Genomic DNA, 15,706 nt, shown 5'->3' with positions numbered 1-15,706 from the left:
ACCGGCCACGACTCCCACGAGCTGGAGGGCGACCCACACGAGTGTCGCTGGATCCACTCGCTGAACCACTGGGGCCAGGTTTAGTCTCATCCCGAGCAGCAGAACCGCGACCCACACGAGTGTGGCTGGATCCACTCAAACCACTGGGGCCAGGTTTAGTCTCATCCCGAGCAGCAGAACCGCGACCCACACGAGTGTGGCTGGATGATCCACTCAAACCACTGGGGCCAGGTTTAGCCTCGTCGCCAGCAGAACCACCGCGGCGGCGGCGTCTCGGGACTTTTCCTCGCCCGCCTGGAAAGCCTGGAGCAGCTACAGCAACACTAGGCTGAGGCTCAACACTAGAGTCACCATCCTCACCTACTCCTCCTCCACCACCACCACGAGATGCACGCTTACGAGCCGACATGATCACTCTCAAACAAATACAGGCAACACAGAAGTCACAGATACAGTACTACGATCGCTCTCTCCAAACACGTCTTCACTCTTCACTTCAAATCTACCTACTCCCACAAAACCGTGAGAAAATCGAACGCCTTTATATATGCCACTGTTTGTTTTGATTGGTTTCCTTTGATTTTAGGCGTTGTTTAGGCGATGCGGGCGCTTGTTTTGGATTACGGGGCGGCTAGATCCTTGTTGTTGTTTTTTTCTTTTGATGTGATGCTGTGATGATGTCTTGTGTGCAAAGTCGGCAATATAGCTGGGGTCAGAGTGACACAAATAAAATAAATGGAGAGATAAAGTTGTCTGTTTGTTTTGGTTGTGGAATGGATTACCAGCCGCGGCTGCCCCCCCCCCCTCCCCCGGAGCTGCTGTTGTGTGTGTGTGTGTGTGTGTTTTTGGTCGTTTGATCATGTTTTGTATTTGTTTGCTTGAGACATTGAGGTCATTCCGACACAGATGAAAGGAGGCCGTTGAAGTGTTGAATGACTGTGATATGCTAGCCAGTAGCCACGGTTCACACGTTTCATGCATATGGCAACAAGTGAAGTGATTTACGTTAGCGTTTGGAGGCATGTTATGCCTCTCTCTGTTTTTGGTTAGACCTTGCTGTCCTCTAGTGGTTGAACAATTAATTGTGAACCAACCATTGATCACAGCAAGACGAAACTTTGTGACAAGTTGCATTAGACCCCCATCTAGCCTATGCGCCAAAAAGCCCCCAATTCCGTTTTTTCCGTTAACGGGAGGTTTAGATTTTTCGATTAATTCCGTTTTTTCCGTGAATTGTAGGCCAAGGGTTAATTAACTATCACTGCTCCAGTTTTAGGTTTTGTTTTGATTTATAGAATGGCTGGCTCCATTATTTATTTTGTGTACATTCTACAGTGTTGAAAAGGTTTTGGGGGAATGGTTTTACACCATACACATGTAAATAGGGATACTGTTGTCTGTTACTGTTTGTATTAAGTCCTGAAATTATGCTTTTAGCACCTTTTATAATAAATGCACGTTAGAGGCAAGTTTACAGTATTTGTCCAAAAACGGATTTAAAGTGATAATGCAGAAAGAATGACAGTATGAAACATGGTGTTTATTTGGATGTATTTTGGAACAGAATGACAAGATAATGTTTATTGTATTTTGGTTGGAATTCTGAGTGTAATTTGGAATGTTCTATGAAATGTATATGGTGGTAATGTATATACAGTATATGTCTAGACAGACAGTAAAATACAGTGCAGTATTATGCTAAATATGATGATGCAGTATTATAAATACTTGATAAATATAACTAAATGGACAGTGCAGCAGTAGTCAGGGAAATATTGTATTGTTTATTGTGATATTGTGAATGAATAACTCAGAGGAGATAGTGAACAATTTTACAATTTAGGCATTTAGCAGACGCCATGATTTTTTTCCACACTTAAACATGATCATCAGGTATATTTAGGTGTATATGAGGTATATTTTTTTTCAAAAAAGTGTACAGTATTTGTTAAAATTATGGTTTTATGTGGACACACCCACCAGTTCATTAGGTATGCGTGAGTTTAACCGTAGCACCACCCACCTAATCCAGTCCCTCCGCCTCCTCCTTTAAGACCACCCACTTGTCCTAGTCCCTCCCCCTCCTTATAAAAGGACAGCCCATGGCTCTGCCCTTTTGTTTACAAAATGACAAATTGGTGTCTTTAATGTAACAAAAACTCATGTTTTTGTGAATGTTAGAAGTGAACACTTCCCACATTTCTGAGATATCGTATAAGCACCATTATGCACTTATACTGCCACCATCCATGTATAGGCATATAGCCAATTAAATCAGAGTTTAACAGAAGAAACAATTAGTTTGATAGATCATTTAGCATGAATAATTTGCCAATATATTGTAGGCTATTGATTTCCTCCAGCTAAGCACCCTGGCATTAAAACTGTTACACAAATCAACAGTGGAGTTTCTTATTTAATAAAATAACGGAACAAACATCTGAAATAAATCCTACACCCACTCGCTTGCGTGCGCGTGCACACACACACACACACACACACACACACACACTTTTTCTTCTGCCACCCCCCCCCCCTCCCACTCAGTATAATCTACACACTTTAACTGTCACTGGTCCTGATTCTTCAAAAACGAAATGCGCCAGAGTGTAACGGTGGCGGAAACAGATATCGTATTTATCCGTCCGATCAAGCTACGTTGAGATGACGTGTTATTCAGAGAGTGGTGTGTACCACAGGTGCGCAGGTGTATCGCAGGTGTATGTCATACTGAATGCAGCGGGTGCAAAGTGATCGGAAAAGCACCCGACAACCTCATCTGCATTGATCCACGCCCAATTTCATACCATAAAAGGCTTCAAGCATGACTCAGCAGACAGCAGTTTGTCTGAGATCACAGCCGCGGTCACTGCTATCGAAGCTTGCAACAGTGCGTGCTCCGCTGAAGCAATATAATTATAATTTATTTAATTAAGTTCGGGACCAAGGCGGGTGCTCTCTCACACCTATGCAGAGGTAAAACATATCCGATATTTAAAATATCGGATATGTCAATTGTCAATGCAAAAGTCGTCTTTTCAGAGAGAGCGAGAGAGGGAGGGGGGCTGCATGGGCCCTCGACACTGTTGCGCGATAAAGAACAGTAGCCCATAGCCCCATACATTCATAAGTAAATATATTATAGGCCTACCTCGTAGGCCTGGGATCCTCTTGTCTGAAGAAATTATAATCCAGTGAGTTTATCCAGTGAGTTAAACTATTCTGTGTGTGGCATCCATGTGATCAATATCAATATACATTATTATAAATTCTGTCTGTCTGTCCGTCATGTTCACGAGTGGAGGTGAGCTGGTTTAAAACTGATATGACTGGCCGACTTTCAAACACGCTGCATTCATTAGGCTATAAATGTGGTCTTCTATTTTTTATATAGGGCTAATTAGCCCTATTCATTTTCCAATGTGAATCGGATCGGCAGCACGCTGCTGTCTGCCCCCCCCCCCCCCCCACACACACACACACACACACACACACACACACACACACACACACACACACACACACACACCGAAACAACGTTAGATTCGTACAGTGCAAAATGCAGATAAGTGTAGGCCTATGTTCTTATTATAATTGTGAGTTTGTTTTTTAACATGCAGTCCGCGAGAGCCGATCTACAAGCTCACAACGCGTTGCACTGCGAGTAGCCTAGAGAAGGCTGTCCAGTGAGCAGCGCAATCGCGCATGCATGCTATAGAAATATCCTAATAAATAAATAAAAAGGTGTCGGGGCTTGCAGGGGCAGTTTCCTTATGGGACTCTATAGGCTAACTTGCCTCTAGAATGCATGCATTATAGGCATACAAGTGCACTCGGCTTTTATATATATATATATATATATATCGTTTTTTTATGTGCTGATCGACCAATATGTTGGGGGCACATGCCTACATATTTTATCTGAGATTTGGGGACTATTTATTGGTTCAGCATGAAGACTAAAGCCTTCTGAATAAATCTATATGCAAGTGTATGCTTCCGCAAAGTTCTCCGCCACCTAAAGAGGTGGCGGAGGATTTAGCGGAGTTACCGACGAACCAAAGTCAGCGTCAAGTTCACGGCCATTTCCATGAATTCCAAATTAATGTGGGAAATCCACGTAAATGCCTTTCCGCCAGCGTCACGGCAATATATCAGCGGAAACACGTTGAAGAATCAGGCCCACTGTCTCCAAGTATATCCCCCAATTTACACATTCTTGTATCTAGATGGGTTGTTGACCAGTCATTCTATATACTAGTTAGTATGGTGGTGACTTTTTGTTGGAGTTTGTAGAGCCTTTTTCATGTGAAGATGAAAGAATGAAAGACGTTTGATGTCCAATAATCATCAAATATTTTATTCACATAGGACTAAACCATTTTTTTAAATTTACAATTATATTTATATATTATATATATATATATATATATTATATAAGAACTTGATCAATAACTTTGGAAATTAACTGCTGGGTTCCACAAAAATACCCAAGTTACACAAGTAAGTAAAGCAATACATTTTGATTTGATTAAAAAGCTGATGAGACTTAAATTGTGATTTGACTTTATTTTATGACATATAATTTAGTAGATCATAATAACACTTGTAATGTTAGAGGTACAGTATAATAGATAGTAAATAATACACTTTATAATTTTATAAAGCCACTTTGGATCCATTGAGTGAGTATATCTGTGGGGAGGAGGGAGGGTGGAGGACAGTATGTTAGACTGTGATTGGTGGAGAGATGGTTCTATTGTTCTCTTATATGGTATAATAAGACTTGGTCTGTGTCATTTCTCCACAACTCCTCCAGGATCATTTCTGATCACATCTGACTGTGGACTGCAGACTTCAGGTGAAGATGAACTCTCTTGAACCCACCAGGGACATTTCTGCTGAACAGGAGGAACCCAAAGACCTTGGTATGTTACTCAACCTCCCTTTTCACTCCCACTGTTCTGTTTTTATTCCATCAATATTCTCAATAGTCATTTTATTGTTAGCTTATTATTAGTAGCTTTTCTGTAGATCATTTGGTAGTATTAATTAAGGTTTGAGTAATCACTGAATCCCTATATTTTAGTCATGCTAAGGTTTTTAAGTCCATTGTTTTAAGTTAGCTACATGACAGGGATGTGTTGCACAATAATTACTTGTTAATTAATATTGTTGTCTACTTATCAACCTATCAACAATTTTATGTTGTATTTGTTTCCAATCCAGTGTCTCATCATCAGTCTGACTGCCCTGACCTACCAGAGGTGAATGAACAAAGAAGCGTGACAAAGAAAAAACACCATTGCTGTGATCAGTGTGGACAACACTTCTCTACAATCTCCAGCCTTAAACGCCACCAGAGAATTCACACTGGAGAGAAACCATATGGATGTGATCAATGTGGACAACACTTCTCTCTAATGTCCAGCCTTAAAAAACACCATAGAATCCACACTGGAGAAAAACCCTATGGATGTGATCAGTGTGGACAACACTTCTCTGAAATGTCCAGCCTTAAAAGCCACCAGAGAATTCACACTGGAGAGAAACCCTATGGATGTGATCAGTGTGGACAACACTTCTCTCGGTTAGCCCACCTTGAAACACACGCAAGAATTCACACTGGAGAGAAACCCTATGGGTGTGATCAGTGTGGACAACACTTCTCTCAATTGGCCCACCATAAAACACACCAGAGAATCCACACTGGAGAAACACCGCATGGATGTGATCAATGTGGACAACACTTCTCTCAAATGTCCAGCCTTAAAAAACATCATAGAATTCACACTGGAGAGAAACCCTATGGATGTGATCAGTGTGGACAACACTTCTCTCAAATAGCCAACCTTAAAAGACACCAGAAAATCCACACTGGAGAAAAACCCTATGGATGTGATCAGTGTGGACAACACTTCTCTACAATGTCCAACCTTACAACACACAAGATAATTCACACTGGAGAGAAACCCTATGGATGTGATCAGTGTGGACAACACTTCTCTCTAATGTCCAGCCTTAAAAAACATCATATAATCCACACTGGAGAGAAACCCTATGGATGTGATCAGTGTGGACAACACTTCTCTGAAATGTCCAGCCTTAAAAGCCACCAGAGAATTCACACTGGAGAAAAACCCTATGGATGTGATCATTGTGGACGACACTTCTCTGAAATGTCCAACCTTAAAAAACACCATAGAATCCACACTGGAGAGAAACCCTATGGATGTGATCAGTGTGGACAACACTTCTCTCTAATGTCCAGCCTTAAAAAACACCAGAGAATTCACACTGGAGAAAAACCCTATGGATGTGATCAGTGTGGACGACACTTCTCTCAATTGTCCAACCTTAAAAGCCACCGGGTAATTCACACTGGAGAGAAACCCTAGTGTTTATATTATTATAAGAGCTTTGCACATCCACGTAAAAATGTTGTATGATTATCTTTTCTTTCTATTTCTTTTTTACATTTTTAATTACAATTAAAGTTGTATACTGTTTAAATGGCCTGTTCTTTTGTGTGGTATTTTTTATTCACTGGGTCTTTTATATATATTTTTTAGATAAATTATTAACACCTAAAAGTATGGTGGTGACTTTGTCTTGGAGTCTGTTAGAGGAGCCTCTTTTTTCACCCATTGCATCAATCCATCTACATTGTTTCTGACGACCATGATTTATTTCTGCTTCGTTATTATGATACTGCTTTTATACTGTATACTGAACATGTCAGATATAAATAAAGGTCTCGATATTCAATTTCATTCTCAACCATATTCTTTGTTTTACTGTCATTTGACCTGCAGATTTTCTGTAAATTAGATTTAGATTAACTTTGTTCACACTTGTATAGACACACATTCTATTTTTAGGCCACACTTGGAAGAAGCAATCCTGTTCAAATTCAGTTTCTATGAGAACATGGGTTCCATTTAATAATGGGCTCCATGTTCTTGTAGAAACTGAACATGAAGGTCTATGATTGGATTGATTGCAAGTTTGCAACAGGATTACACATTAAACATTTCGGCTCATATGCTTTTCATTTAGCTTTATTCTACACTTCCCCATAATGTCCAAAATACACCAGATCCTTCACATTCAGAGAGAAATTCATTGTAAAGTGTGTGGAGAAGCTTTTAGTCCATCAAATTATTTAGAAGTTCACAAGGTTGTATACACTGGTTACGGACAGATATAAACATATAACTCTGTTTAGCGTGAACAGTAGCCTTTAACTAAAGCGTCATTATAGAGGACGAGTGTATGACGATACGTGGTCTTTTAACAAATTAACTGCTTCTGAGTATTCCATCATATACAATCCAACTGTCGCAGTTATGTGCTCGCAGTTACGTGCGTGCTTATGTCGTGATCGCTGTAATATTTTTTTATGGCTTCAACCAGTAAATGTAATTACATTTCTGGGCCAACCAAAGGTATTTCAAGCAACTGAAAAAGTTCATGAGCACACACACATGAAACATAACTCTTTTTAACGTGAACAGAATAACTAAAGCTAAATTCTAGAGGACGAGTAGGCCTATGTGTATACGGAATGCTCCGTCATATACGCTGTTTCTGTAGCTTGATGTACAAGTACACCCCCTGGACATGATGCTAGTATGTCACAGGGACTTACCCCATATCCAACCCTTGACGCTGAGTGCCAAGCAGGGAGGCACTGGGATCGAACCCCGACCTCCCTGTCTCAGGGCGGACACTCTAACAACAAGGCCACTTAGCTGGTTTTAGTGTACAGATTATAATATAACAAAATACATACATAAATGGATGCACCTGGGACGTATCCTCAGTGATGTATCCCAAGGTCATCGGGGTTTCGGGTCTCGCAACATCATACCCCTCACTCAGGTGACCCAGCCGGGAGTGATCAAGTCCCGACTTACGTCCCAGTAGCTACCCTCGATAAGTCCCATTAGGGGGCCACACAATCTGTTCCTCCTGAACTACTCTCTCGGGACTGGGAGGTACCATTCTGGCACATGGAAGGACTAGGCTCTGTGGGTTGACACCTGTCCGGGCCCCTCCTACGTCTCACCAGGTCCACTCCTGCTCTCACCAGGTCAGGCCCTCTGCGTTGTACCAGACTCCCAGCACCAGGCACTTTATTCAGGAATGGTGGATTCTCAAGCCGCAACGGTTCCGCAGGCTCCACCTTGCCCTTGGTGGTGCCGCAGGCTCCGCTTGAGGCTTGAATGGCCCTCCTAAAGGCCTCACCGTGGGTTTGTTGGGCTTCTTCCTCACGGAAGACACAGGGTGGGGCGCTAACCCATAGGCTACTGCTCCCGGGTGCCGTCTAATTTCCGGCTGCCACCCGTCTCTCTGGTGGTCACCAGACTATTCCTGGTTGTCACTTAGTCTATTCCTATCAGTCACTAAAAATAGAATAACTATAACAAAATACATACATAAATGGATGCACCTGGGACGTATCCTCAGTGATGTATCCCAAGGTCATCGGGGTTTCGGTTACGTTTTGTCTTATAAATATAATTTAACACCAGCTTGTTGCAATCAATTTATACAGTTTAAATGCAGATGGCCCTCTCAGTATAATCTACACACTTTAACTGTCATTGTCTCCAAGTATCCCCCAATTTACACATTCTTGTATCCAGATGGGTTGTTGACCAGTCATTAAATGTACTAATTAGTATGGTGGTGACTTTTTGTTGGGGTTTTACCCTCATTTCATCACTATCTACATTATATATTTCTGCTTCATTACATCTGACCCTACATGTTTTATTAGTGTGATACGTACTATATTGCTTTTGTGGAACATGTCACACCAACATTATGCTGCAGATAGAAATAAACAATATTCAATTTAATTCTCAATCTTATTCCTTGTTTCACTGTAATTTAACCTGCAGACTTGCTGTATATTACATAGTATATTTGTATATTGATGTATTTGAGCTTTGTGAATTAATCATTTAACCGATCTACAATTTCAGAACGCATTGTGATATGATGTGTTGTCAGCTTAAAGATTGTCTATAACAGAATAAATCTTGAAAAATAAATCCACAGTTAAATCAAAGCAATTGTCTTGACATTAAATATTGTAGATACACTTGTCTATACAAAACATGAACAATATATGTCCATACAGTTAGGTTACTAGCCTACTGTTAAAATGACTACATTGCTATAGAAAATTGTCCAATTGTGAATTTGGCATGTGAAGATGAAAGACGTTTAATGTCCAATAATCATCATAATTTCATTCACATAGGGCTAAGCCTTTTTTATATATAGTTTACAATTATATTACACAGTGAATAACTTGATTGGAAATCAACTGCTGACATCTCTGGCTTTGTGTTTTTTTTTTTCGTCAAAGAAAAGCACATTGAAACTTGTGTCATATCTCTGATGATGGCCCATCATCATCTATGTGTTTTATGAGCCTTTCACATTGAAATGGAGCCTGACTGCAGTTAACTGGAGGAGAGCTGTGAGGAGGGTTTTCACCACTCCAAGACAAAGGGGAGGTGTTACTACTTTAAATGGAGCCTGACTGCAGTTAACTGGAGGAGAGCTGTGAGGAGGGTTTTCACCACTCCAAGACAAAGGGGAGGTGTTACTACTTTAAATGGAGCCTGACTGCAGTTAACTGGAGGAGAGCTGTGAGGAGGGTTTTCACCACTCCAAGACAAAGGGGAGGTGTTACTACTTTAAATGGAGCCTGACTGCAGTTAACTGGAGGAGAGCTGTGAGGAGGGTTTTCACCACTCCAAGACAAAGGGGAGGTGTTACTACTTTAAATGGAGCCTGACTGCAGTTAACTGGAGGAGAGCTGTGAGGAGGGTTTTCACCACTCCAAGACAAAGGGGAGGTGTTACTACTTTAAATGGAGCCTGACTGCAGTTAACTGGTCGGAGAGCTGTGAGGAGGGTTCTATTTCATCCTTACTGCAGTGCTTAACACTGGATGATATCCGTCTCACGTACGTGCAGGTAGAGTAAATAATAACAACAAAGTCACGAGTGTGACATGATGACGGTGGGCGTGGAGCGCAGTAGTCAGCGTACATAAGCCACACCCGTCACAAATTACTTCCCTTTTTGATCTTCTCGCAGGCGCGTAGCAGGTTTGAGGTTTGAGGTCATACCTTTAATTGATTGATTGATTGATTCTTTATTGCAGACTCAGGGGAATCCATATCGCAGTACAGTACAACAACACAATAGATAAAAAGAATAATACAAAATAGAAAGAAATATTATGCAATAAAAATAGTTCAATAATATTCAGTTTCGAACATACAGACAAGTTCGCCAATGGTTCCATAGTCTGGAGGAGAACCTGACAGAACTACGTATTGTGTTAGTCATGACATTAATGATGTCATTTACTAACTCAGATACCCTACACATGAATTTGTACATAAGATTTCGTAGCACAGCAGAGCAGGTGGGAACCCCAACAATGACAAACATTTGGCTTGCACTGGAGTTTCTTGGAGCTCTCAGAAGCAGCCTCATACAGTCATTGTATGCCACTGTCAATCGTCTTATACTGGCCTGCTTGTAGCGGCACCACAGGTGGGCGGTGTACAGGGGTGTACATAAGGATTTAAAAAGTGAGGTCTTCACTGGTACTGAGCACATGCTAAATTTTCTACACAGCATGTTTCCTTGTGCATACAGCATCCGACGCTGTCTAAATATATCCTTGTCATCAGAGAGGTCATCCGAGATGATGTGGCCCAAATATTTAATCTCACTGCAGACACTAAGGACAGAGCCAGAGAGATAGAAGTCAGGAAAGGTTAAATATCTGTCTTCCCTGCTACGGACAATCATGATCTTGCTCTTTTTTGCATTATATTTGATATCAAAGTCAGCACCGTATTGTGAGCATGCACTCAGCAGCTGTTGAAGGCCAGCACTATAAGGACTAAAGATGACCAAATCATCAGCGTACATGAGGTGATTAATTAGCAGGTTTCCAACCCTACCACAAGCATTTAATTACGTGGATAAATCATCCATATAGACATTGAAGAGAAAAGGGGATAAAATCCTGCTCTGCCTGATGCCATTGTTTACCCCAAAAGGAGCAGAGGTTGACCTTCCCCATTTAACCCTCATCGTCTGGTGAGCATACCAGAAGACTAGGATTCTGACTAGGAAGTTAAGGACCCCTCTTTGCGATAATTTATAAAAAAGTTTCTCATGATTAATGCGATCAAAAGCTCTCAATGCACCAATAAAACACATAAACATAGTGGAATTGTGTCCATTGTATTTATCTAAAATTTATGTAAGTGCAAAAATACACATGTCTGTGCCATGCTTACGTTTAAATCCAAATGGGTTATCTGTAGACACAATGTATTCCTCAAGTCTACTAAGAATAATTGTTTCCAAAACTTTGGACAAGACGCTGGCCAGGGCAATGGGCCTATAGTTATCTGAGCTGCTCAGCTTGCCTACTTTGTCTTTGATGACTGGCACTAACACCACAGAGAGCATAGATTTAGGTAAAATCCCGTGAACAAAGAAGCCTGTAAAGCACATTGCAATTATAGGACACAGTTTCTCACCGGCACATGTAAGATGTTCAGCTGTTAGGTTGTCAGGGCCACATTTAAGATGTTCAGCTGTTAGGTTGTCAGGGCCACATTTAAGATGTTCAGCTGTTAGGTTGTCAGGGCCACATGTAAGATGTTCAGCTGTTAGATTGTCAGGGCCACATGTAAGATGTTCAGCTGTTAGATTGTCAGGGCCACATGTAAGATGTTCAGCTGTTAGATTGTCAGGGCCACAGGCCTTGTTGTCACCCAGCTTCAGAACAGTTTCATAAATCTCCCCAGGAGTGACAATGACGTCATCATTCAACTCTGCATTATCCACTACGAACTGATTACTTTTCACACAGTTGAACAGTTCTGAATATTGTTTCTGCCATAACTGTGAAATTGCATCAGAGCCACTTACCCCATCTATATTAGATGGGAGACATGTTTTACAATTATTTATATTTCTTATTTCCTTCCAGAAGTCATTTACGTTATTCTTTTGCAGCTTCTTAGCCAGAGAATCTGACCTCATTGTGTTTTCATTCCTTTTGATGAAACGAAGGGCACATTTAAAGTCAGTGTTGGTGCGTTTTTTCATTTCAAACAGGGGTCCAGGTCTCTCTTTTCCTGCCTCGGCCCATTTTTTAAAAGCATTTCTAGCCTCTAGATGGAGCTCTTGTACATGGTCATTCCACCCTGGCTTGGCATTGTACACTTTGGCCTTGTGTTTATAATAGTTTTACTGAGGTTAAGGTTAGGAATAAGGTTAGGTTTACACATAGTTTTACTGAGGTTAAGGTTAGGAATAAGGTTAGGTTTAACCGTTTAAGCATAATTTACATAGGTTACTTTAGGGGGAGGGGGGTGTTGGTAAATGGGTCACTCGTTTGGTATTACATTCAAAAACATTCGCGGGACATCTTAGCGGTTTTTCACTTCCTGTCTCTCAGTTTCCTGCTAAAACCGCTTTTCAAATTAAGACACTCTAATGTTGAAGTGAACGGCTGGCGATCTGTGAGTTCCTTTTCAACCACTAGATGGCAGTGTTGGAGGTAAATGAGTTAAAGGGACACTTATTTTATTACCATATAACCAGATCTTTATTTTAATTATGTTTGGGAGACAAGAAACATTTTCCTGGGGGGTTTTATGTGGGTGATAATTAATAAAATGTGTTTTTAGATATTTTAGTATTTCAAAGTGTCCGTGATGTCAATAAGATCTGGTTACAAAAGGGGTGAAGTGTCCCTTTAATGTAATGCTAGCAGGACCAGTGGAGGAAGAAGTACTCACATTTGTACTGGAGTAAAAGTAAAAGTTACAATATTAGACGTTTATACTCTTAGGGTGCCTACACACCTTTCCAGCAATTTGGATCCAGCGCTGTACAGCATCTGTAAGTGTCATGGCCGCTCCAATGCATTCCTGATGGGAGTCACGTGGTTGGACACAACTTTGTGTTGTGTGTGGGTGTGGGGGGCAGTCGCAACACGTGAAATTGCTGTACAGCTGCTTGTAGGCGCTACTTCCACACAACATGCACTGTGATGCACACAGCACAGAGGGTGGGGTTTGACCACCAACAAATAGGAGAGAAGGGCTGTTTTGTATCCCAATAGGCGGAGTTTAGTTGTAGTCTCCAGAGTTCCGCAGAAAAGTCGACTGGAGAGTGACAGCTGTCACCCGTGCGCAACTTGGAGACCTCAAATAAGATATCGCAGTCCCTAAAAATACCTTCCCTATAGGTACATTCAGGGAAATGATTTCTAGCACCTTTGTTCAACAATGTAACTGGTTTGATTAATTCTCATCTATCTATTATAGTTCTTTCACTTTTGAATACTTTCTGTTTTCCATTTCATATATTTTATATTGCTGTATTGAATGTTGTGTTTTGTATTTCGGCTACATTGAAAATGAGGGCCTGCCCCTCAATTGTACTCCACGCTTAAATAAAGGTTATGATGATGATGATGATGAAATTACGCACGGCTGTCTCCAGTCATTTATACAATCAGTACCAGATTTAAGCACTGATCTGTGTGTTGGTTTGTTTGTTCAGAAGAGGATGGCGTCTTTCAGTGAACGGTTGATTCATTTGGCAAGCCAGTACCCCGCTCTATATGTCAAACAAGACCCAGGCTATCATGACAAAATAAAACGCGACGCTATATATCGCACTATGGGTGTCTGCCTAGGTGTGGATGGTAAGTCAAATATAGGATAAATGGAGCCTAACGTTACACGTATATGGGTAATAGAATATATAGGTGAGCACCAAGCAAGAGTGTGGGCACCTCTGCTATTTGTTCCAAAATAGAAGTGAAGTGCATACATAACTTCATAAGGTGTAATATTTCTAGCATTTGGCGACATACATAGTGGAAATACACAATGTTATTGATATTCTTCATTGGAGGCTTGTGTCATGGAAAATCCCGCAATAGACCTAAAGAAAAGTTCAAAATAGTTTTGTCATATATCATTAGGCCTGTAGCCTACCTACACGCGTGATAGAACACTTGGCTGTTTCAATGCCGCTGTTGTATCACCGCAGATGATGAACAATGAATGAACAAATAAACTATAGGCTACATAATGTATGTAGCCTATATAATGACACAAATATAATTCATTATTCATATAGGATTTAAGTATTTTGTTAAGGACATCTCCATGCCTACACGTATGGCTCTTCCACAAATAAAGAGAGTCTCAAATCTAATAGAATCAGAAAGAAATTAAATCCATCCATACCATTTAACCAGAAGAATGGGCAAATAATAATACATATAATATATCATATATATAGGATGATAATGATGTACAAGTTAGGCTATGTCCAAGTCATGTACCCTTTACATTACTTAAGGTAATCTTCCTAATATATAGATATTTTCTTCTTCTGAATTTGACAAAATAGCCTATATATTGATCAAGGTGCCCACTCTGCTTGTATTCCTGTTGATACAGAGTAAACAGCGTGTAGTGTACATATCTATAAAAAGGCCCCAACAAAGCTCATTTCCTGTGTGTCCATTTGTTATACTTCAGCACAAACGTGCAGAGAAAAGTGGAACAACCTCCGGGCTCAGTTCATGAGGGCAAGGAAAAACCTCCGGGAGAAAAAAAGTGGCAGTGAAGGGAGGGACACCCACAAATGGGCCCTCTATGACATCATGTTATTTCTGGAGCCCCACGTGAAAGAGAGAAAAACTGACTCCAACTACCCATCTCCAACTGGTAAGAGAATTATTATTGGGGCTGTTTCCAAAGGTGGCAGACACCAGGCCAAAGTTCTACAATAACTCTTTCAACCTTCATAGAAAACAATCCGCAGCACAGCAGCCAGGAGCACTTGCCGGTACCTGCAATTACTGAACGTGCAGGTAATAATGCATATCACTCATGACTGTTTCCAAATTCAACACTAACCCTTAAAGCATTGTACACAAGAAAATATGTTTGGAACTTTTCTCAGATGAAAGTCAGAATCAGCAGGAAGCCACAGCAGGTCCCAGCCATCACGCTGTCCGTGGTAAGAATAAGATGCATATTACTTATGAGTGTCAAGAAATGAAACACTTAACACATATTTTGAACTGTTTTCTTTTAGTAATTCACATTTTTATTTGGAAATAGAACAGATAAATGCATGACACATTACAGTGTTTTGCTTTTCTATTCAGTCCATATGCTTGCATATGGAAGTCCCTCTGGTCCATTATTTGTCCTTGCACATACAATAAAATATCTTCATGTTTTCAACATTCCCTTATTTTCTCTGTGCAAAAACAATATGCACACCAATTACACTGGAAACAAGAACTAAAAAGATGGGAAAAAAACCCACTCTTTTACACCAGGAGTGCCCAAAATGTAGATCGCAATCTACCAGTAGATCAAAGGCTGCTCAGGACGGTAAACCTTAAAATATTTCAACTATAAAGGCCTTCATAATATATATTTTGGAATGTGCTACTTGAATTAAGGTGTCTTCATTGATTGACATTAAAATGATTAGCTAAGTAAGCTCAAACCCACCATCCAATACTTTCTTTTCAACAGTGTTGCACATCAAAGTACATATTTTATTAGAAGAAATATATGTAATATAAATATAATAAAGATAGGTCATGT

This window comes from Protomyctophum parallelum (genome assembly GCF_964188405.1).
Source record: "Protomyctophum parallelum genome assembly, chromosome: 1".
Lineage (NCBI taxonomy): Eukaryota > Metazoa > Chordata > Actinopteri > Myctophiformes > Myctophidae > Protomyctophum > Protomyctophum parallelum.
The sequence above is the reverse complement of the archived record's forward strand: the minus strand, read 5'-3'. Positions refer to the sequence as shown.